We start from the raw sequence: 23,543 nt of genomic DNA, 5'->3' as shown, positions 1-23,543 counted from the left end.
CAGACACATGGTGGGGGACAAAAATACACTATTCACTATTTTTGACAGTATTTCTATGGAAACATAAAAAAATAGAGCATCCACATTCGTATGACTAGAGCACACTTTAAACATGTTTACTCAACAAGGAGAGATAATAATGAAGGAAATATGCTCAGATGAATAACAAATAAAGCTGAAAACCAAGCTTTGAGGTAAAATATATATATTTTGTTGTTGTTGTTGTTGTTGTTGGACATAAAACTGTAAAAACACCAGCAAATCAGCTCCAAGTGATTTTACTTTTTGATATCTGTTCCAACGTATTCCCACGCACACTAGTGAGTTATATGTGATTGTATACAAATGTAAGCAAGGTTTGAAATGATTATGTTTTAGTCAAACATTATATTTGTTGGGGCTTCTTGCGGTTAATTTGCATTCAAATTATTTGTAATTATGTTCCGGCTCCCTGACCATCCGCTCAAGACAAGTTTCGGGCCACGGCTGAATCTAGTTGTTGATCCATGCTATACAGTAAAGAGATTGTTTACATTTACTTTGTTTACAAACACTGGAGTAAAACAAGCTATTATTTTGGTTTCTGATGGGGTACAACAGTTGAAATACTCTCATGTGAGGCTGTTATAAGTGATATGCTACAAGATTCAATGGGTATTTATCATTAATTTATAAGTCCATAAATGGATGTAGCAACTGCAGATTGCCCCTTTAACTGACTACTTCCAAATTGATCGAGGAGAGACTTTTCAACCATACAGTACGGTACATAAAACATATGCAGTTGAAGTGGGAAGTTTACATACACTTAGGTTGGAGTCATTAAAACTAGTTTTCAACCACTCAAATTTCTTGTTAAAAAACTATAGTTTTGGCAAGTCGGCTAGGACATCTACTTTGTGCATGACACAAGTCATTTTTCCAACAATTGTTTACAGACAGATCATTTCACTTCTAATTCACTGTATCACAATTCCAGTGGGTCAGAAGTTTACATACACTAAGTTGAGTGTGCTTTTAAACCGCTTGGAAAATTCCAGAAAATTATATCATGGCTTTAGAAGCTTCTTATAGGGTAAATGACATCATTTGAATAAATTGGAGGTGTACCTGTGGATGTATTTCAAGGCCTACCTTCAAACTTAGTGCATCTTTGCTTGACATCATGGGAAAATCAACATAAATCAGCCAAGACCTAAGAAGAAAAATTGTAGACCTGTAGCAACAATAGTACGCAAATATAAACACCATGGGACCACTCAGCCATCATACCACTCAGGAAGGAGACGCGTTCTGTCTCCTAGAGATGAAGTACTTTGGTGCGAGAAGTGCAAATCAATCCCAGAACAACAGCAAAGGACCTTGTGAAGATGGTGGAGGAAACAGGTACAAAAGTATCTATATCCACATTTAAAACGAGTCCTATATCGACATAACCTGAAAGGCCGCTCAGCAAGGAAGAAGCAACTCCTCCAAAACCGCCATAAAAAGCCAGTCTACGGTTTGCAACTGCACGTACTTTTTGGAGAAATGTCTTCTGGTCTGATAAAAGAAAAATAGAACTGTTTGGCCATAATAACCATCATTATGTTTGGCTTGCAAGCCGAAGAACACCATCCCAACCTTGAAGCACGGGGGTGGCAGCATCATGTTGTGGGGGTGCTTTGCTGCAGGAGGGACCGGTGCACTTCACAAAATAGATGGCATCATGAGGTAGGAAAATTACGTGGATATATTGAAGCAACATCTCAAGACATCAGTCAGGAAGTTAAAGGTTGGTCGTAAATGGGTCTTCCAAATGGACAATGACCCCAAGCATACTTCAAAAGTTGTGGCAAAATGGCTTAAGGACAACAAAGTCAAGGTATTGGAGTGGCCATTACAAAGCACTGACCTCAATCCAATTGAAAATTTGTGGGCAGAACTGAAAATGTGTGTGTGTGAGCAAGGAGGCCTACAAACCTGACTAAGTTACACCAGCTCTGTCAGGAGGAATGGGCCAAAATTCACCCAACCTATTGTGGGAAGCCTGTGGAAGGCTAGCTGAAACTTACTGTAAAGGGAATGCTATTAAATACTAATTGAGTAAACTTCTGACCCACTGGGAATGTGATGAAATAAATAAATGATGAAATTAATCATTCGATCTACTATTATTCTGACATTTCACATTCTTATAATAAAGTGGTGATCCTAACTGACCTAAAACAGGAAATATTTACTTGGATTAAATGTCAGGAATTGTGAAAAAGAGTTTAAATATATTTGGCTACGGTATAAGTAAACTTCCGACTTCAACTGTAGCTATATTTGTATCCTCCTCTATAGAAAACAAGGAGGAATGGGAGGTTGGTTTATAACTAGAAGAGACTGTCTCTCTCTCTCTCTCTCTCTCTCTCTCTCTCTCTCTCTCTCTATCTCTTTCTTTCTCCCAGTGAAGCCAGTGTAAGGCGGATTCAGATCAGCCATTCATTTGGTCCAGCACATGAACCCAGCGCCAGATCTCCCAGCGCAACACAAAGCAGGTTTATGTCCTCCCACAATGGGACGCTTGTCCTCAATATTACTGTACCGGGTCCGCCACACACAGACACAGATTCACAGAGTCACAGACAGAAGCAGAACAGGCACATCATTGAGAGACAGACCAAGACATAGAGACATCAGCATCCGGAGTGGAGACTATACAGTGTCATGTAGTAATCCTGTACTATGTGACTTTTAAATGAGTGGCACAGGGGTGAAGTAGGTTGACACCACGAGGAGATGAAGTGATACTAACAACCAACAATTCTAAGACACTAAGCACATGCATTTTTGTATAGCAGCTGTAGCTGTGGGCATGTTGAAAGAAGCACTTAGGTTGCTTAAGCAGACCCAATGGTTTATTGGTCCTCCTGTAGACTTAAGTAAACTAGCGTGTGTGTGTGTGTGTGTGTGTGTGTGTGTGTGTGTGTGTGTGTGTGTGTGTGTGTGTGTGTGTGTGTGTGTGTGTGTGTGTGTGTGTGTGTGTGTGTGTGTGTGTTTGTGTGTGTGTGTGTGTGTGTGTGTGAATATACAAGAATACAGGGTTTGGGACAGAGCTATATATATCTCATACTAAATATAAATTAAAAGCTCTGCATTGGAGGAGTTTGGCAGTCCTCTGAGTTTCAAACCATCCCAGTCACGGCAGATTAGATGTCCTTGTGTGCCCAATGGTAATATTTGCAGTCATTTCTATTTTGTCTATAGCCAAACATATTAATTATTGGCATCACTCTCACTTCAACCCTCGCAACAAAACCATATTTTAAAACAAATCACATCTATTGACAGAGGCGTACAAATGATATGCATGCAAACAAATGCAAAGCACTCTGCGTTCTGGAATAATTAGGCAAACAGATAAACAGAATTAAATGAAAAACCTCCAGCATTGATTGTGTACTGTATTGTTAATGAGACTATAAAACTACTGTGAGGTTTTTACAATGGGGCGGCTAAGAAAAACTGCACATGAGCCTCGCCATAAGCCTTGTCATCTCTGACACACCGGCCAAATATTTAGACTACAGACAGGCAAATGAAATCCAAGGTGTTGGCTCTAATCTGAACTCTTTTTTCAGTCCAGGAGGGGCTAGGTTTGGCTCGAGCGATGATTGCTGGCTTGTCGGAGTAAAACAGAATTTGGTAACATTATTGTGCTGCACGGTGTGAGTGGTGTGAGGGAGATTAAGTGAATGAGTGTGCGCAGAGGATTAGATTTGATTGTGGCCTTTAATCTTTACAACAATCTAACTCAAACAGGCCTATGCTGAGAGGAGTTTAGTGAGGTCTCTCCCAAAGCTAAATCTCTCAGGGGTGGTAACATACACATACCACTAGGTAAAACCCTACGGTAGCTACCTTAACACCCTGTAATATCTTTCTCATACCTACAGCATAACAGAAGTGTGACCATGATGCAATTTCAATCAAGTGAAACAAAAATACAATCCAATACTATACTGTATTTGCATGTTTTCCTTCGAGACAATTCATTCTCAATCCATTGTCCTACCTTATCCTAAAAATGGGGACAGAAAATGGTTGCAACTTTGCCTCCAATTTCAATGCTTTCTGTATGTGATTAAACTCTTCCAGGTGTTGAGAACAAATTTCACACGTGGCCAGGATATCCATTTAACAAATCCTTTGAAAATCCCCTGCTTAAGAACCCTACCATAATAAGCTCAGCAGATCAAGCAGAAAGAGGTGATCTATGAAATCAGCCTTGCCATTTATTTTGCATGTGGAGTCACTCATTTATCATCCTGTTTTTCCAACTAAGTTTTTTTCATGTTTATTTGTTGTTTCTTTCCCAGAGTTTATGGCAAGGCATCCGTCATGCAGATCCCCCGCAGGGACTTGTCCCAGTGTGAGTCAAATCACTAACCCACTCAGGGACCCTGCAGCCAAGTTCCAATGCTGAAATAGGAAGCATTGCAATGGGAAGCAATGTTATGACTTAATACATAGCAGAACTATGCTTTTTTTTCTTCAGTTATAGACAATATATACCTGATGGATCACAATACGTCATCACCACAGTATTTATTACGCTATTCATTTACTGATGGGTCTACAGGGTGGCAAAATACCACAGATGAGGCATGGATATACATAGACTGAGAGACGATGGCAGAGGAAGAGCATTTAATGAGGTTCAGCACATTTCCCAAATAGGAGCCATTGGAAGGTCCCCGATTATATAGAGGTGTACTCTGGAAAACAAACGGCCTATTATTTCAGCCCAAGCTGTCAAAAGTAGAGAACATATGGGCACAAAGTAGAGTTATGCCGGCAGTCAGTCAACAGACTAAACCTTCCATCACTGTGTGGTTTACTTCCATGCGAGCTACCGCTGACATTAATGATCTCATTTCACCTCCAGGAAGGCTTTTGGGGAATTTGTAGTCAGCTGCTTATGACTATTTCAGTGGATATGATTAGCCAGCAGGCCCGCCTGCTGTGATTTGTGGACTTTGTGGTGTGACAGTGGGACGTTGCTGTGATTTAAAGAACACAAGTCGGAATTCTCCTTGGCACTCATCAAAAATCGAGCGCTGTTTGAGACAATGCCCATTGTATCACCACCCTTTAGTAAAATGTGTCAGTGACATTGTGAGGTAAATGGTAACTAGACTTGTCTGCAGCAGCTCTACTGAGGCCTGTCTCCACAAGCTGGGGGAAATCCCAAGGCTTGGGTTATTAAAGACTGATGATTTTTTTGATTTTTTTTATCCATTATTTTACCAGGTAAGTCGACTGAGAACACGTTCTCATTTACAGCAACAACCTGGGGAATAGTTACAGGGGAGAGAAGGGGGATGAATGAACCAATTGTAAACTGGAGATTAATAGGTGACTGTTTGAGGGCCAGATTGGGAATTTAGTCAGGACACTGGGGTTAACACCCCTACTCTTACAACAAGTGCCATGGGATCTTTAACGACCTCAGAGAGTCAGGACACCCATTTAACATCCCATCCGAAAGACAGCACCGTCCCCAATCACTGCCCTGGGGTATTGTGATATTTTTTAGACCAGAGGAAAGAGTGCCTCCTACTGGCCCTCCAACACCACTTCCAGCAGCACCTGGTCTCTCATCTAGGGACTGACCAGGACCAACCCTGCTTAGCTTCAGAAGCAAGCCAGCAGTGGTATGCAGGATGGTAGGTATGCTGCTGGCAATCGAATAAGTCTGGTATTCACGCATGAATAAGAAGAAATCTGCAATCTAAATGCAGAAGGAAATGATGATGAAGAAACAATTCTGATCATAGTACAAACTACCGGCAACAATATTTGTGCTACTAACAAAATATTATAGAACGCTTACACCAATGCTATCATCCATTACAAATGGTAGCAGCGGTAGCAGTAGTATTGTAATAGTAGTAGTATCCACCATTTGGGTTTTTGACCATTGCTACCATCTAAATTATGGCTAATGACAGTTAACAAATTCCAATTTACTGCTTAAGTCCCTCTGACTCTAGCAGGTTCTCGCGTGCTGTCATGTCACATCAACTCTCAGTGCTCTGGAGCTGGGAACATGGAGGAGTTCAAATGTAACGGCAAGCTATGAGCGCTTCACTCTGCACACACATACACAGACACACTGCACAAAAACTACACGCACACACATATACACATGACGTGCAGTGCCCAGCACATGTCTGTAGCCTGTGGCGGAGCACTGAGGTGCATGACGACAGGGGTGACGTGGCTGTGCATTATTCATCCTGCTCTACTCCCAGCGTCTGCAGCTGCCCCAGCCAAGTCCTGCATCACACTGCACACTGCAGCCTACATACACTACCCCCTTACCCTTCATTGGCCCCCTCAAGAAAACCTCCTCCTCTGGTCTCACATCCCCACGTTACACTGTTTACCAGGAGGCTGAAGAGCATCATAACTGGACAGCTCCATGTGTGCTTCTACTTAGCTTATCAGGTCAATTCTCACAAATCAAATCAAGTTTATTTGTTAAGTGCATTTCATGTGTGTTCACAAAATATTGCAAGAAAAGGGAATACAAGTTGATAACACAATCAATTGAGAAAGACAGGGGCAGGATGCGAGTAGGGGTGGCATTGGCAGGGGCTGTGATCAGCATTGTGATGCTGATCACAGCCCTTGTTAGAGCCTGACTGTATTTAGCTTTCTAAATGGCTGTGGCTGAATGGCTGTGTGGGAGGGCATCTGTTTTTCCCCTCCACTTGGTTCACCTGGCTGCCATCTTTGTGTCTTCTTGCCAGGGGTCACAGCTGAAGCACCAGTTTGGCGTGAAAATTTTTTAATGGAAAAGCTTCCTGGCTGCTCTCCGAGAGTCCCTGTGCTCAGTGAGAAACACTACCTCCCACTCTCTCACTTCAGGGCACAGAGACCAGGCCTGATCAGGAGTGTATTTGGGAAAGTCATTATCATACATTTAGAAAAATGATAAACTCCACTATTAGATTATATTTTACCGTAATGCAAATGGAGCGGGCTCTCCCCAGCTCTGCTCTCCTGGGGTACACAGATCTTACGGCTCCACTTTAGCCCACCCCTAGGATCCAGGGGTCCTCCTCAAATTGGTTTACATCAAAAGCAATAATTAGTTACTTACCGCAGATCTCATGGGGGACTTGGATGCCCTCAAGGGCCAAGCCTGTGAGCTGGGGAGAGTAAACACAGAACCTGCTCTCTACTAGTTTCCCCTGGTGGGACTCAAACTTGGGTTTGGTTTCTTAATGGGCAAAAATAGAGGGCAAAACGTTCTTTAAGAGATATAAACGAGGCAAAACTTCAGTCAAATCATATGAAATCAAAATGTATTAGTCACATGCTTCGTAAAAAAAGCAGGTGTGGACTAACAGTGAAACGTTTACTTCCAGAGAGAAAGAAAATAGAGAAGTTATGGAAAACACGTAATAATAGATACACACTGAGTACCAATAACTTGGCTATATACAAGGGGGACCAGTGCCGAGTCGATGTGCAGGGGTAAAAGATACTTGAGGTAGATACAGTAAGTTCCAAAAGTATTGGGAGAGTGACTTTTGTTGTTGGTGGTCCTGGATGGCAGGAAGCTCAGCCCCAGTGATATACTGGGCCACATACACTCCCCTCTGCCATAAATGTGTTACTGTCCCAATACTTTTGGAGTTCACTGTATGTACAACTAGGATGAAAGTGACTGATGATAAACAATAGCAGCAGCATATGTGATGAGTCAAAGAAGATTGTGCAAAAAGGGTCAATGCAGATAGTCCAGGTAGCTATTTAACTAACTACAATACATTACCAAAAGTATGGGGACAAATGCTCGTCGAACATCTCATTCCAAAATCATGGGCATTAATATGGAGTTGGTCCCCTGTTTGCTGAAATAAAAGCCTCCACTCTTCTGGGAAGCATTCCACATTCCACTAGATGTTGAAACATTGCTGTGGAGACTTGCTTCCATTCAACCACAAGAGCATTAGTGAGGTCGGGCACTGATGTTGGGCGATTAGGCCTGGCTCGCAATCGGAGTTCCAATTAATCCCCAAAGGTGTTTGATTGGGTTGGGGTCAGGACTCTCTGTGGAGGCCAGTCAAGTTATTCCACACTGATGTATTTATGTTTGGACCTTGCTTTGTGCATGGGGTCAATGCCATGCTGAAACAGGAAAGAGCCTTCCCCCAAACTGTTGCCACAAAGTTAGCGTGAAGATTTCCCTTCACTGGAACTAAGGGGCCAGTGAGCTTTACACCACTCCAGCCATGCCAAATCTTTTCAGCCTCCTGAGAGGGAAAAGGCATTGTTGTGCCCCCTTCACGACTGTGTTGGTGTGTTTGGACAATGATATATCCTTAGTGATGTGGACACAGAGGAACTAGAAGCTCTTGACCCGATCCATTATAGCCCTGTTGATGTGAATGGGAGAGTACTCGGCCCTCCATTTCCTGGAGTCCACGATCAGCTCCTTTGTCTTGTTAACATTGAGGGAGAGAATGTTGGTCTGGCACCACACTGTCAGGTCTCTGACCTCCTCCCTATAGGCTCATCGTCATCTGTGATCAGGCCTGCCGCTGTTGTGTCATCAACAAATGTAATGATGGTGTTGGAGTTGTGCGCGGTTGTGGGTGAACAGGGAGTACAGGAAAGGACAAAAGCCCTCCTGAGGGGCCCCTGTGTTGAGGGTCAGCGTGTCGGGTGTTGTTGCCTATCCTCATCACCTGGGGTGTCCCGTCAGGAAGTCCAGGATCTGGTTGCAAAGGAAGTTCAGTCCCAGGGTCCTTAGCTTAGTGATGAGCTTGGAGGGCACTATGGTGTTGAACAGCATTATCATGTAAGTGTTCCTTTTGTCCAAGTGGTCAAAACCACTTCACTGTGGTCAAAACGTATTGTCACTGTGGGGACGACGTTGGTGACTGATGTGGTTAAACTCCTCAATGCCATTGGATGAGTCCTGGAACATATTCCAGTCTGTGCTAGCTTCGTAAACAGGTGTAGACTAACAGTGAAATGCTTACTTAAGGGCCCTTCCCAACAATGCAGAGAGAAAGAAAATAGAGAAATGATGGAAAAGGAAAACACGTAATAGATACACAATGAGTAACGATAACTTTGGAATTTAAATTGATGCAATGAACATGACTAATGTCAGCTTTAATTTGGGGGTATTTTCATCCATATCGGGTGAACCTTTTAGAAATGACGGCACTTTTTGTACATAGTCCCTCCGTTTTAGGGGGCCAAAGTATTGGGACAAATTCCCTTATGTACATTCAAGTAGTAAAAAGTTTAGTATTTGGTCCCATATTCATAGCACGCAGTGGCTACATCAAGCTTGTGACTCTACAAATTTGTGTTTCAGATTATTTTATGCCCTGTAGAAATTAAAGGTAAATAATGCATTGTGTCATTTTGGAGTCACTTTTATTGTAAATAAGAATAGAATATGTTTCTCAACGCTTCTACATTAATGTGGATGCTACCATGATTACGGACAATCCTGAATGAATAGTAGATAATGATATTTGTGAGTCTGTAACTTTCTCACTCATCATTATTCACAATTAATGTAGGATTATCCGTAATCATGGTAGCATCCAAATTCATTTACATTTATTAAACCCCTCTTGTAATTTCTATTGAGCACAAAGTAATCTGAAACACAACCCAAAAAAACAGCAAATCCATCCAACAAATTTGCATCGTAATTTTATTAAACTGAACACTACAATACAAAGTAAACAAAAAGAACAACCGGAACATTTCCGTCTGTCAACTAATACAAAGACAGAAAACAACTACCCACAACCCATAGTGGGAAAACAGCCTAAGTATGGTTCAATTGACAGCTGTCTCTGATTGGGAACCATACCAGGCCAAAAACAGAAATACAAAACATAGAACAAAATATAGAATTCCCACCCCAACTCACGCCCTGACCAAACTAAAATAGAGACATAAAAAAGGAACTAAGGTCAGGACGTGACATTTATTAAGAAAGAGAGAAACACCACACTCCTTGACCTTACCCAACGCTCCCATTTTGTCCAATGCATAGAAAAACCAGCTAGAATATTATCCATGTCCTTGTTTAGCCAAGTTTCCGACAAACATAGGATATTACAGTTGTTCAGGTTCCATTCTCGAACGGAGCTCATACAGTTTGTTCTCCAGTGATTGTACATTCGCCAATACAAAAGAGGGTAGAGGCGGTTTACTTCCTTGCCACTGTAGTTTCATCAGGGTGCCCGCATGTCGGTCTCTAAATTTCTGTCTCTTTCTCTTCCGAGTTTCGAGGATAAGGGCCTGGTCCGTGTTGAGCAGTATGTCCTGCGCATCTGACTCACTGAGGTAGACATTTTCATTGAAATCGAGGTTAGTGATTGCTGTTCCGATGTCCAAAAGCTATTTTCGATCCTAGGAAACAATGGCGGAAACGTTATGTACCAAAAAACTAAGATCAGCGCAAAAAAACACACACAATAGCAGAATTGGTCAGAGACCCCCGTACAACGGCCGGTATACATTTCAACACCAATCTTTTCAGTGGGGCGTTTGAGCAGTTTATTCTCGACAGAATATTAATCCATTATTTTTTCACTTTGCTCTGGCTTTAAATGTCACCCTCCTGAGAGGAAGGACAGGTGTCTATGTGCAAACACAGAGCCTAAGTGGGCTGAATTGGAATGTGTGAGCGCTTCTATGGCCCAGCTCTCTCTCACCTTTAGAGCAGCAGGACTGACTCGATCGATTGACTGAGAGGTCCTTTCACTCCAGCAGATGTGGAGAGGTGGGAAGTGGAGTTTTGACCGCGGCGCTGCCACACAACCCTAGATGGGAGGGGGTGAGCAGCAAGCACAAACTACACTCATCACAGGAACAAGTCCGTTACGGCTGTTTAGCTTTGTCTTGCTTTTTCTGGCACGTACTGTGTGCTCCACTTTTCATGTGTTTTGTTTTTGTTTCCCCAGGAAATGGACAGAAAAAGTGTGAAAGGACTGGGTGCCCTCTGAGGTGAGAACTTGAGTCATCATACCAGAGGGTTGGTCAGGTGCCACAGGAGAGCTCTGTGACTCTGTATACTCATTAGATGGGGTGCTCCAACGTCCCTCCACTGGGTACACGCATGCACACACACACACACACACACACACACACACACACACACACACACACACACACACACACACACACACACACACACACACACACACACACTCTTCAGACCTTATTAATGCCCCATTTCAGGGCTGAGGCTCTCGTTGCACCCCATTTCCCACCTCAGATCAGTCAAGACACAATGAACTGACCGAAAACACAGCAAATGGCCACTAAAGCTCTCATGTTGACAAGAGGAGTGCATCAGTCCACTTGAGCTGAAGAAACACTGTGGGGGCTAAATAACCAGCAAATGGCCTGAAATGACTGGGTTACATGAAAAACCACCTTCCGTGGTGGCAAATCCCTAACACTATACATGCCACAGGCACTCACAAAGCCCTCTTCCGTAAGGGCCATTTGGAGCCTATGCTAGAAAATCTGAAAAATATGCAGACAGTTCTGAAATGGCCCCAAATTAAGCAACACTGTCTGCCATTTTAGAACTTGTTACAGAAACCTTCCCAGCAATAATTTCATGAGGAAATGGTGGCAGATAGCTGCCATAGTCTCCATCCCATAGCAAAAGAAACACACAAAAAAAAATGTTGTTTTTACATTAACTTTGGTTTAACAATACATTACCATACACTTTAGAGTAATGTACTGTTAAGCAAAGTTTTGGGGAATTTACAGTAATATACTCAATCTTTTTTACAGTAACTTACAGGTAATAGGCTGCAAGTAAGTTACTGTAAAAACAACATTATTTTTTTTACAGTGTAGTGTTTCTGTATACTGTACTCACAAACCATCCCTTCATTTCTTCACAGAATTCCTCTCTGGGTCTCTATAGTGTTGTAGTATGGTAATACACAATCCATTACAGGTGTGCCTCCTACATGCATAGCTTGTGGAATTATCCTTTCAAATTAAAAGTCACGCTGTCTGACTGTGATTATGTGTAAATATTGTCTGGGCAAGTTGTAAAGGGAAATAGTTCCCTCATTAAAAAAAACTAATAATCAAAAATAGTAGTATAAAAGGAAAAACGCCCAGACGGAAAATATATTCTGTACGACGACATACAACAGTTGGAAGCTCTCTGACAATACTGTAAAAGAAAATGGAATCATCCCAATGACAGTTTTCCTATCTGAACAGGGGAATGGGCTAGGGGTTATCTTTGTATGCAGGTCTTTGATTGTTTTGTTCCCCCCCCCTGTGACCCCCCGACCCAAAAAAGTTTTTTAAAAAGTATAAATAATAAATTGGTTACAAAAAAAAGAACGCACCTGAAACAACAGGAACACAAAATAGTCAACACTTCCATTATTTATGAACTAGCTCCCTCCTATGTACAGAGTGGGTAGCTGAGTTGGATGCTGCCAGGAGTTTAAGGAGAGGAGGCAGCCTATTGTAAGGAGCTCTAACCTTTCAGGCTACTGACGTGACACTAAATCAATGGACTTAGAAAATTGTTGTACGAACTTCTGCACTTTTAGATGCCACACGTAAAAAACAACACCAAAAAACATTCACAGTAGCCTTGGCAATATTCAACAAACTATCCCTTTGTTTCATATACATTTGGCTATGAGGCACAGGCTAGGCCTACTATACAACCCTTCATTGATGTGAGTTGAGTGAGTCATGATCATATCTTTACCCAGTGGGCATACGACGTTATAAAGACGTCTTTTTCTGTTTGAAATCTGTTTGGGATTAAGTGGTATTTTTCATGATATATAGTAAGTCTTACTTTTGTTGATATCTGATTTTTGGTTGAAATCTGATATAACTACTGACCAGTTATCTAAATGCTACTCAATTAATAGACAGCAATCTTTAGAAACATGTATAGAGTTTTTGGGCCATGGACCCACACTAGAACGATTACAATTATTACAATTGGAGTAATGTTCTTTTTCAGCAGAGTTTGCATGATTCAGCTGAGCACATTTGACAAACAACAGGCTATAGCAGTGGTTTTTGTAGTTGCACTCCACCCAATTCAAAAGTGAACATTCACTTCCATAATATTTGTTATAGGCTACCAGCATGTAAGATAAACATGCACAATAATACAGGACACCCTAACAAAAATTCACTACTATTAAAATGCAGTAAAACAGCAGTACATAATCTTTGCTTAATTAATGATGCTGTATGTGATAGCTTGCTGTGTATGTTGGGTTCTAATGGTAACCTGTTGTCTGTTTTAGCTAATTGCACTGTTTATTGTTCTGCACATTTTCTTCTGTCCCAATGAACGCTGTTTTGATGTTTAATACATAACACGTAGACCTACAGTATGTATTTCATTTCAATATCCTACTACAATCCACCAGGATTTACAAAACCCAATTTTTATGTTATTTATTCCCATCATAATTAGTAAAAAATGTAAGCTCCTGAATTTGACCATGACAATATGACTATTATGTTTTCCCTTAAAGTTTTTAAGCAATTAACATAATGCATGTAGTAATTACATTTCAGTAGCTAAAACTTCAGTTCAAGCTAAAACTTGTCATTATTCCATAAGGCCGTTGGGACAGAGCGCCCAGTAGGCTCCACAACAACACAGCTGAAAAACAACATTTCTTAAAATTGACACAAAAAAATCTAAACGTTTTTACTGTTAAGTGGTAGTCCCTGTTCTCCTGCATTGTTATTTTAATTTTTGTAAGTAAAGCGGCAGTTTGTTGGAGAGAAAAATGTCAAGGAAAGATTTGCTTAGCTGGGTAATTTTAGCTAGCTAATGTTAGCTCTATGGTTAATCCTCCAAGGACATGGTAACTTTTCATTTTTACCTGTTGTAGCCATTGGTTGTAGCCATGTTGTAGCCATTGGTTGTAGCTAACTAGCAAACGTTTTGCTATTTTGATATCTGTTTAGTTAATGACAGTGCGTGCGAGAGAGAGAGAGAGAGAGAGAGAGAGAGAGAGAGAGAGAGAGAGAGATGGTTGATGAATTTACATATAGGAAACATTTATTGTGTGTGTGAGACATTTTAAGCTAGTCTAATATTTTTGGGGCGGGAGGACTCAGTCGGGGTCTCAACTTACTGTTAAGAGTTAGAATAATAGAATACACTAAATTTGGTTGTGCATCAGCAGTCACTTAATGAGCCCATTTCAGCATTATTATTTTCTAAATTATTGGTAAATTATTCTAGCAGCCAGTTATCTAAACTTGTAGTAAGCATGGTTGAATTAATGACCTGGGTGGGGCCGATTGATCACCAGTTATCATAATAAATGGCAAAATGAGTAAATTTGCATGAAATTAGTTGTAAAATTGCAAAATATTCTCTCAGCCGCATGGCAAAATGTGTAGAATTGCAGGAAATTAACTTTTAAAACGTTTTTTTTTTTTTATCTTCGCTGTCACGAGGCGGGCTGCTAAAATGTTTTGCTCGCAAGGTGGGGCCACTGCGGTCCCTCATTATGAATTCCATTTTTCTGTAGCCCCCACCCCCATCAATGTTGCCCATCCCTACTAATGGTTCATCATGATTTGACTCTGCCTTTACAGTTGATACATGTCAATGACCAAATGCATGGCCTCTACAGCAGTGTTTGGCCACCCATTCACTTACCATTGACCTATTCTGCCACATCCCAGGGAAATGAGAGCGCAGAACCACCCCTTCTTAAATCCATAATCATTGACAGTTAGATATGTGTGCAAAAGATACTCTGATCTTTAATGTTTATTCATTCATACTAGCCACTTGTGTAAGAGCTAGGTTTGTAATAGCTATGCTGATGATCATTAAAGTTTCTTCTCTGCATCAGGTGAGACTGGATTCCCCAAGAGACATGCCATTCAGCTGCCCATGCTTGCCTGATCTTAGTGTTAGTAGATCCAATTGAAATAGCACCACTCTAATAATATACATTTGTAAAGCAAATCAAATCCTATTTTAACTCGCCTTTTTTTCAGGTGCAAAATCCTTGTGTCCAGATTCAACAGACATCTCCCTCGGTGAGTCATGTAAAGTTTATCCCATTTCTCTCTTGCTCATTCTCCCTGGCCCTCACTCAAACAAATGTGCACAGTTGCAGAGAATAGGAAGAGATTTGCCAATTACACCCATTTCTAACTATGTTTGGTGCAGGAATTATATGAAAGACACACAACTTTTGAAAAAGTTAATATTTTATTGGCTCGTTATTATTTTATTTTATACTTTAATTGTTGCATTCACCTTTGTTTTTTTTAAGACTGCCAAGCTGTCATCAATTGGGGAACCTCTGTCTAGAAAAATGTCTTAAGGATTATGGAGCGGTGTGTTTATAAAAAGTTGTTTGAACATTGCAATTTAGATTAAGCAAAACCTTACCATTTAGATATGAGTTCACAATGGTCATTATTCAACTACTGTTGAATTTTGATATCCTCTTAAAATGTTTCAGATTGCCTTTGCAATTTGTAGATTCTGACAGTTTTTTTTTCACTGTGTGTTACTGTTCTGTCGTGTCCTGCATGCCCACATTATGCCCAAATGTTAATTTATTTTATTATATTTTTATACTTATAGTAAGTGTCATGAAAAGCCATAAAACTCAGGAGGTTAATGTGTTGCAGGCCCTCTGGAAAGTTCTTAAACATGGCCCGAACCGCAATGGTGAAGGAGGATGTAAAGTACAGTGCCGTCAGAAAGTATTCAGACCCCTTGACTTTTTCCACATTTTGTTATGTTACAGCCTTATTTTAAAATGTATTAAATCTAATTGTTTTCGCAATCTACACACAATACCCCATAAAAAACTAAAATAACTTAATTACATAAGTATTCAGACCCTTTCCTATGAGACTCGAAATTGAGTTCAGGTGTATCTTGTTTCCATTGATCATCCTTGAGATGTTGCTACAACTTGATTGGAGTCCACCTGTGGTAAATTCAATTGATTGGACATGATTAGGAAAGGCACACACCTGTCTATGTAAGGTCCCACAGCTGACAGTGCATGTCAGAGCAAAAACCAAGCCATGAGGTCGAAGGAATTGTCTGTAGAGCTCCAAGACAAGATTGTGTCGAGGCACAGATCTGTGGAAAGGTAAAGAAAAATGTCTGCAGCCATGAATGTCCCCAAGAACACGGTGGCCTCCATCATTCCTAAATGGACAACGTTTGGAACCACCAAGACTCTTCCTAGAGCTGCCCGCCTGGCCAAACTGAGCAATCTGGGGAGAAGGGCCTTGGTCAGGGAGGTGACCAAGAACCCAATGGTCACTCTGACAGAGCTCTAGAGTTCTTCTGTAGAGATGGGAGAATATTCCAGATGGACAACCATTTAATCTCTACACAAATCAGGCCTTCATGGTAGAGTGGCCAGACGGAAGCCACTCCTCAGTAAAAGGCACATGACAGCCCGCTTGGAGTTTGCCAAAAGGCACCTGAAGACTCTCAGACCATGAGAAACAAGATTCTCTGGTCTGATGAAACCAAGATTGAACTCCTTGGCCTGAATGCCAAGCGTCACATCTGGAGGAAACCTGGCACCATCCCTATGGTGAAGCGTGGTGGTAGCATGCTGTGGGGATGTTTTTCAGCAACAGGGACTGGGAGACTAGTAAGGATTGAGACAATGATGAACGGATCAAAATAAAGAGAGATCCTTGATGAAAAACTTTTCCAGAGCCCTCGGGACCTCAGACTGGGGTGAAGGTTCACCTTCCAACAGGACAACAACCCTAAGCACACAGCCAAGACAACGCAGGAGTGGCTTAGGGACAAGTCTCTGAATGTCCCTGACTGGCCCAGCCAGAGCCCGGAATTGAACCTGATCGAACATTTCTGGAGAGACCTGAAAATGACTGTGCAGCGACGCTCCCCATGCAACTTGACAGAGCTTGAGAGGATCTGCAGAGGGGGATGGGAGAAACTCCCCAAGTACTGGTGTACCAAGCTTGTAAAATCAAACTCAATAAGATTTGAGGCTGTAATCACTGCCAAAGGTGCTTCATCAAAGAACTGGGTAAAGGGTCTGAATAATTATTGAAATGCGATATTTCAGTTTTTTTTGTATTTAATACATTTGCAAACACTTCTAAACACCTGTGTTTGCTTTGTCATTATGGGGTATGGTGTGTATATTGCTTAGGGGAAAAAACAATTTAATTAATTTTAGAATAAGGCAGTAATGTAACAAAATGTGGAAAAAGTCAAGGGCTCTGAATACTTCCCGAAAGCACTGTATATGAGCAAGTTGCTCTTTTTGGAAGACATCTATCTCTAAGCTATACTGCCACAAACTTTTTCAACTAGTACCATGGAGGTCCACAAAGTTCCTTCAGGAATGTCCTTCTCTAGTTCTTTTCAAATCTGAAATGTATAAAGTTGTAATACGCTGATTATCTTCATTGCAGATCAGACCCATCACACCACTCGTCAGGAGAGCCACTACACTCCAGATAGCATTCTATGCTCAGAAGTCCTTGATGAGTATCTACCCAATCATGCCACTCTTATTAATCATTAATAAAACAAAACAATGGGCCTATATACATTGTGTCCCAGTCTTTCTAGGCATGTAATGTCTGTGGGGGAATTATGAAACAATAACTGTATGCACATGTGCAAAAAATTGTGATGTAGATTTTTTTTGCCATTGCTTGATCTATTTTAAATGTATGAATGTTGTTGATTTGAACTTGAATTGGTGCCTATGGAAACAAATAGAAATGTAATGAACAATCTTTTCAATATCCAACTTTGTCCTCTGCAATACTGTAGTGCTGTAGTCAGGTGTCATTGCCAGGTTATGATGAGGTCTTAATTATGACCAGTACATAATATAGCACATAATATAAATGCATTCAACTGAAATGTGTCTTCCGCATTTAACCTAACCCTTCTGAATCAGTAGTGGTCAGAACTATGACCAACTGGTCAGATATAGGCCACAATTATGATCAACTGGTTATATGGTGGTCAGAAACATACATAATATTCTTGTCAGTAAAAAGATGTAGGCTATATATAAATAAGACATCATAATGACGTCTTTTCAACCAGGTGTTGCCTTCTGGGATAGTTGCGTTGAGAGCGATGTCACAAATGAATGTGTATAATATATACTTGTTTGTCCCTGCATCACAATAGAGGACAATCATATGTCTCTCTCTATCTCAAATCACATTCAACTTTGTCCTTGAATCTAATATTGTGTAAGATTTGATTGGGTACCTCATTTTATGAGCTTTTACAAGAGTAAAATCCAAGGTGGCTATAACGACACAGCATGCAGTGTTCACGTCTATACAAACTGTAATTAACAGGACCACAACAGAGCTCACTGTAGGAAAAATGGCCACGTATGCATATAGCAATGGAAGTCAATGACTAATAGCTCGAAGACCACGTAATGATAATTGGTGAGTTTATCCCCCATATCAAACATGCATAAAACATCCATATTGTTGATAATGTTATTAACGACTATTTGCCAAAGCCAAATAAACTAATCCAGTCAGCTTTTTACTGCCATGACTATTTCTGCCTGTGGGCTATAAATTGAGCACACACAAATACTGCATTTATCCAGTTTTCTGGTGCCCTGTACCTATAGCCAATAGTGTTGAACTTTCCCATTCAAACGTCACCTACTCGATTTACCATCTAATTCAGTTCTTCATAGCATAGCGATGCTTATCCACCATCTGAGAGTCATTTCCGAACATAGTCATTGAAATTAATGAATGAATGAAGGCTAATAACATTCCCGACTCAGCGTTAGGTATTTACCCTTATGGCTAAATTAATATCAATTAACATTTCAATTGAATTTAGACGGGTGGAAATTAATTTTCCTTCATCAGTGATGATTATGTTGTATTACAATTCACAGAGAAATGCATTACTGGTTCTTTATTGCACTTAATAAATAGGGTTAGGTCTCTTCACAGGGCTGCAGGTGGTATTAAAATGGATGGTGATTTGGACCTAAGCACCTGGGCAACTGGCATCAGCACAACCGACCATTATGAAAGTAGTTTAATCACATTTTCATATTAAACATGAAAGCACGTGAGTGAGTGAGCTTCCAAAAGAGAGAGACTTCAACAGAGAGCTGGACAGGAGCATATGTGCCAAACATAGCAAAATATGCTCTGTCGTTGAATGTAGCCACCATGCCAGCATCCCAATTTCAAATTCATCGTAACTCTAGGATATTTATATAGGCTATATAGGCTAATATACACATTATGCATGAAAATAAATGCATGTAGGCTAGGTAGTCTAGAACTAGTTTTTCCCTCCTTCCCAATATCTTAATATGTAACAATATAACAATATAACAATTGACCTCGACTCAAAGCTCGCATTTAAAATCGCCATTTGATAAAAGTAGACAAGGGCTGTGACCGAATAGTATGTTTGAACAGTCATATTTCAATATTGTATATTTACCATGAGGCTTGATCTCCACCACTCGTCACCTCAGACAATTTCCCTCAGTGTCATGTCCCGTTATTTCAGAGTGCAAAGCTCTTTAGAATCATCTCCCCAAAAATCTGAGGCACAAGCTTTGGCAAAGAAAAATACTTCACTTCAAAGGTTATAAACTCGCCTTTTCATACTCCGTCATAATTCCGTCCAACAATTTTGCAGAAGAGAAAAACTAAAGGATCCCCCTCTGCCGGAATAAAGTGTTTTTAATCCAAAAACGGTTTCCTTCACCAGAGACGACCATTTGCTCCGGCTCTTGCGCACACCTCTTTATCTTAACGACACGAAAATAAATAACTTAAATATATTTTCTTCGCTCACGATTCAGGGTGCACTTGCTTGACAAAATGCCGAGGTCTCCTCTCGTCCCTGTTGGCGAGAGGATGCGCTGATCGAAAAATGGAACAGAGATACATCTAGTGGCCCTGGAAGGAACTGCAATAAAGCTGCTTAATATTTTTAAAGAGACAAGGAATATTATTTTCCCCTAAATGTCTGCAAATAAAATTCCCCATATCAAGTCACGATTTTACTCTACCCTATTGTAGGCTACTTATTGTATTGCACACGTCCTGTGTGGGGGGCATTTCCCACAATGAATGGCTTGCTGCTGTTGCATCACATTCACAGTTACTTGTTGACTACAATTGTTTTGCATGATTGTTTTTCTAGAATAGTATGAGTACCTCTCAGTGGCATATCACCCCCAGAAGAGTGATATTTATTTCAACCATGAATGGGACTCCATATGGAGCTATTGTTCTGCAAGCACTTTACCATTGATACTTGAAACACATATATATTTTGACCAAAATTAGAAAGGGGGCAAAATACTTTTTCACAGCACTCTAATGTTTATGATTATGTTAGAGAAAGACCCCGCTGAATGATTCAGAACATGACAAATTATATTTGTCTTGTTAAAATGTATTTAAACCATAAGAAAGTGAAATGTTGATTAGATTAAAGAGTTTAATAGTCACATGTACAGGGTTGCAGATGTAATTACAGTGTACAGTGAAATGATTGAGCTACGGGCTCAAACAATACAGGACAAAGTGAAATAAAACAATGCACAGGGTGAGCAGGTAGCTGACTAGTGGTGGCTATTCAGCAGCCTGATGGTCTGGGGGTAGACACTATTGTCCAATTTTACAATTTGTGCCATGATGCTCCTATACTGGCCACGTCTGAGTGATAGAAACGGGGAAAACAAGCCATGGTTCGGGGGGACAAGCCACATTTCTTGAGCATCCTGAGGTTGAAGAGTAGCTGTTGTGCCTTCTTCACCACTGTGTATGTGTGGTTTGACCATTTCAGCTCCTCTGAGATATGTACACCTAGGAACTTGAAGATTTTGACCATCTCCATGGCAGCCGGGTTGATGAGGATGGGGGCGTGCCCAGCTTGGTTCCTCCTGAAGTCCACAATCAGCTCTTTTGTTTTGCTGACATTCGGGGAGAGGTTGTTTACCTGGCACCACGCCGTCAGAGTGCGAATATCCTCCCTGTAGGCCGTCTTGTTGTTGTTGGTAATCAGACCTACTACTGTCAGGTCGTCTACAAACTTGATGATGGACTTGGAACTGTGTGAGGACACGCAGTACAGGAGGGGACTGGGGACGCACTCTTGTGGGGCCCCGTGTTGAGAACCAGTGTGGAGGAGGTAATGTTGCCTACCTTCACCACCTGGAGGTGGCCTGTAAGGAAGTCCAGTACTCAGTTGCATAGGGGGGAGTTCAGTCCCAGGGCCTTGAGCTTTGTGGTGAGCTGTGCAGGCACTATGGTATTGAAAGCCGAGCTGTAGTCTGGGCAGAGTGGGTGAGCACCCTACACATGGAGAATGCTAAGATTATTGCTCTGCTTGCTACAATAATTGTGGGACTGCCACTACATATAATTTAACCTAAAGGATATTTTCAGCACCACAGACAAGACTTCCATGTTAGAGGCCAAGGGCAGTCAAAATTAGTTTTGTCATATTGTACAACAGCTAATGAAACTAAATGAAAATGTATCAGTGTTTTTTCCTGGTAGTTGCTGGTTGAAAATACAATCTACACATGACCTTTTAATCAGCAGGTTTGCATGGGCAGGAGTTTTTGGCTTTCCATGGTGACATCACCATGAGGTAAATTGGTTAATAGACCAATAACAAAGAGAGTTCCAAACCTCTATGTAAAGTTACAGCTAGTTGTCAGTTTCCCCCTGCCTATTCAGAGCACTCCCAGACAGTCCTAGCTAAATTATTGCTTGAGAAATAGTTTTTTGCTATAAAGCTACTTTTACCATTATAATGGATATCTATTACAGTGAGATACTTAAGAATTAATTGTTACCCAGAAATGATTTGATATTGATATAAAAACAGCTACATTGGGAACCCTATTTATAAGATTAAACGCATGTGGGCCAATCACAGTGCAGAAAAGGCTAGGTCTAATAGATTTCTACACTACAAAGGGATTTTCAGTGGTGATTCTATTGTGTAGACATAGTCACAAAATAAGAATCTCAATTTACATTGAATTGCTCTTAAAAATGTGTAGAAATTCTGTAATAACACTAATAACAACATTGTATTAAAGCTAGACGTTGTGCACGAAAAAAGGTTCAACTCCTCGCCTTTCTCAATTTTCAAACAGAAATGGAGTGTGCCTTTGGTAGTTCGTCAATGTGTCATTTTGGTCATGCGCGCCGCGACCGACGCAGCAAGTTCATTGGCTAAACTAGCCACTTTAGCTAGCCAGCAAACCCTCTAGTGTGTGTTGACTTCATTTTATAGGATTTTTTTGGTGGACAGAAGATGAAGAGACCGGTACGAAACGGCACATCTGTAGCCAAATATCTTATTCATCCATTTGTATTTTATTTTTAACATTAAATGACCTGGTATGATGGTACATTGATCAGTTCTACAGTTTAAATACGTGTTTTTGCCCTATGTTGACCTTTAACAACATGTGGTAAGACAGAGCATAGTACAATGTTGTGGCTGTAGTAATTTCAGAATTACTACAGAGGTACAGTAATAGAGCAAAATAATGTCTGTGATATTTTGAAGCGGGCTGTCCTTTTGTTGACGGTCATCAGATTACTGGGGAACAAGAGACTGATGTTCAACCGAACATCCCCTCAATAAGCACTTGAACAGAACTTTCGATTGTGATAACTGCAGTGACAGATACTGTAGCAGGCAACTCAGCTGCTACTGTTGATATGGCAAATGGGAAAATGGAATTGCTTTCTAAGAATAAGGGGAAACTTAGCAACCACTTTTGCCAAAGAGGTAGCTATATTGGAAATCCACTGTGATATGGATTCTGTCTGCCACAAGAGGGTGTATTGTTATCCTTGAAGACTGGTGTGTGGTCACAAAAGGCCACTACTGGGCTAGCTACCCACATGCTGTGGCTGCTTGTTGCTGTCACTGAAAGGACTGGATAACAGCCTGTTTCCCATTTGAGTGAGCTGAACCATTTGAAAATAAAAAAAATTGCCTCCAGCTAACTGGGTCTTCCTTGTACAGTATCGTTGCGCCTTATATCATTTCATTAATATTGCATATTTTAATTGACATTCTCCGTTTTTATTACAGACTACCGGATAAACCATTGAAAGTTTTAATGCACTTTTCACATTAATGCACTTCGGCCATTAGCAGTGAAAAGCTGCCCTGACTTCAGCCATGATTCATTCCACCCACAGAATTTAAAAGCTGCTTTTTGCCAGTGGATACTCTGATTAAAGACTGTGGATTCTAATATCTGTAAAGAACCACAAACAACGTAAATTAAACCAACACGTTTCTCCTCTGTGGATCCATGTTCACTCCTCAATGCCTGAGTGTCCTCCATACGACTCATGCTCAGTACTACAACAGCATCTATCCTGTCTATAATTTATGTCATGTCCAACAAGATGATCTCCGAGATGGAGTGGCTATTGGGAGACACTTGAAATTTACTCAC

General features: G+C 40.9%; 1 protein-coding gene across 1 annotated transcript in view; it reads right to left on the bottom strand.

The window, feature by feature from the left end:
• The window catches only part of LOC109897497 (neuroligin-1), a 288,866-nt gene extending 268,937 nt beyond the window's left edge, over positions 1 to 19,929 (bottom strand). Inside the window, exon 1 of the mRNA XM_031833398.1 lies at positions 19,535 to 19,929. The gene's annotated coding sequence lies outside the window, so the exon portion shown is untranslated. The remainder of the gene's footprint in view (positions 1 to 19,534) is intronic.
• Positions 19,930 to 23,543: the final 3,614 nt, after the last annotated feature.

Source organism: Oncorhynchus kisutch, linkage group LG10, assembly GCF_002021735.2.
Source record: "Oncorhynchus kisutch isolate 150728-3 linkage group LG10, Okis_V2, whole genome shotgun sequence".
Taxonomy (NCBI): Eukaryota; Metazoa; Chordata; class Actinopteri; order Salmoniformes; family Salmonidae; genus Oncorhynchus; species Oncorhynchus kisutch.
Note: the sequence above shows the minus strand (reverse complement) of the source record. Positions and strands in the feature narration are given on the sequence as shown.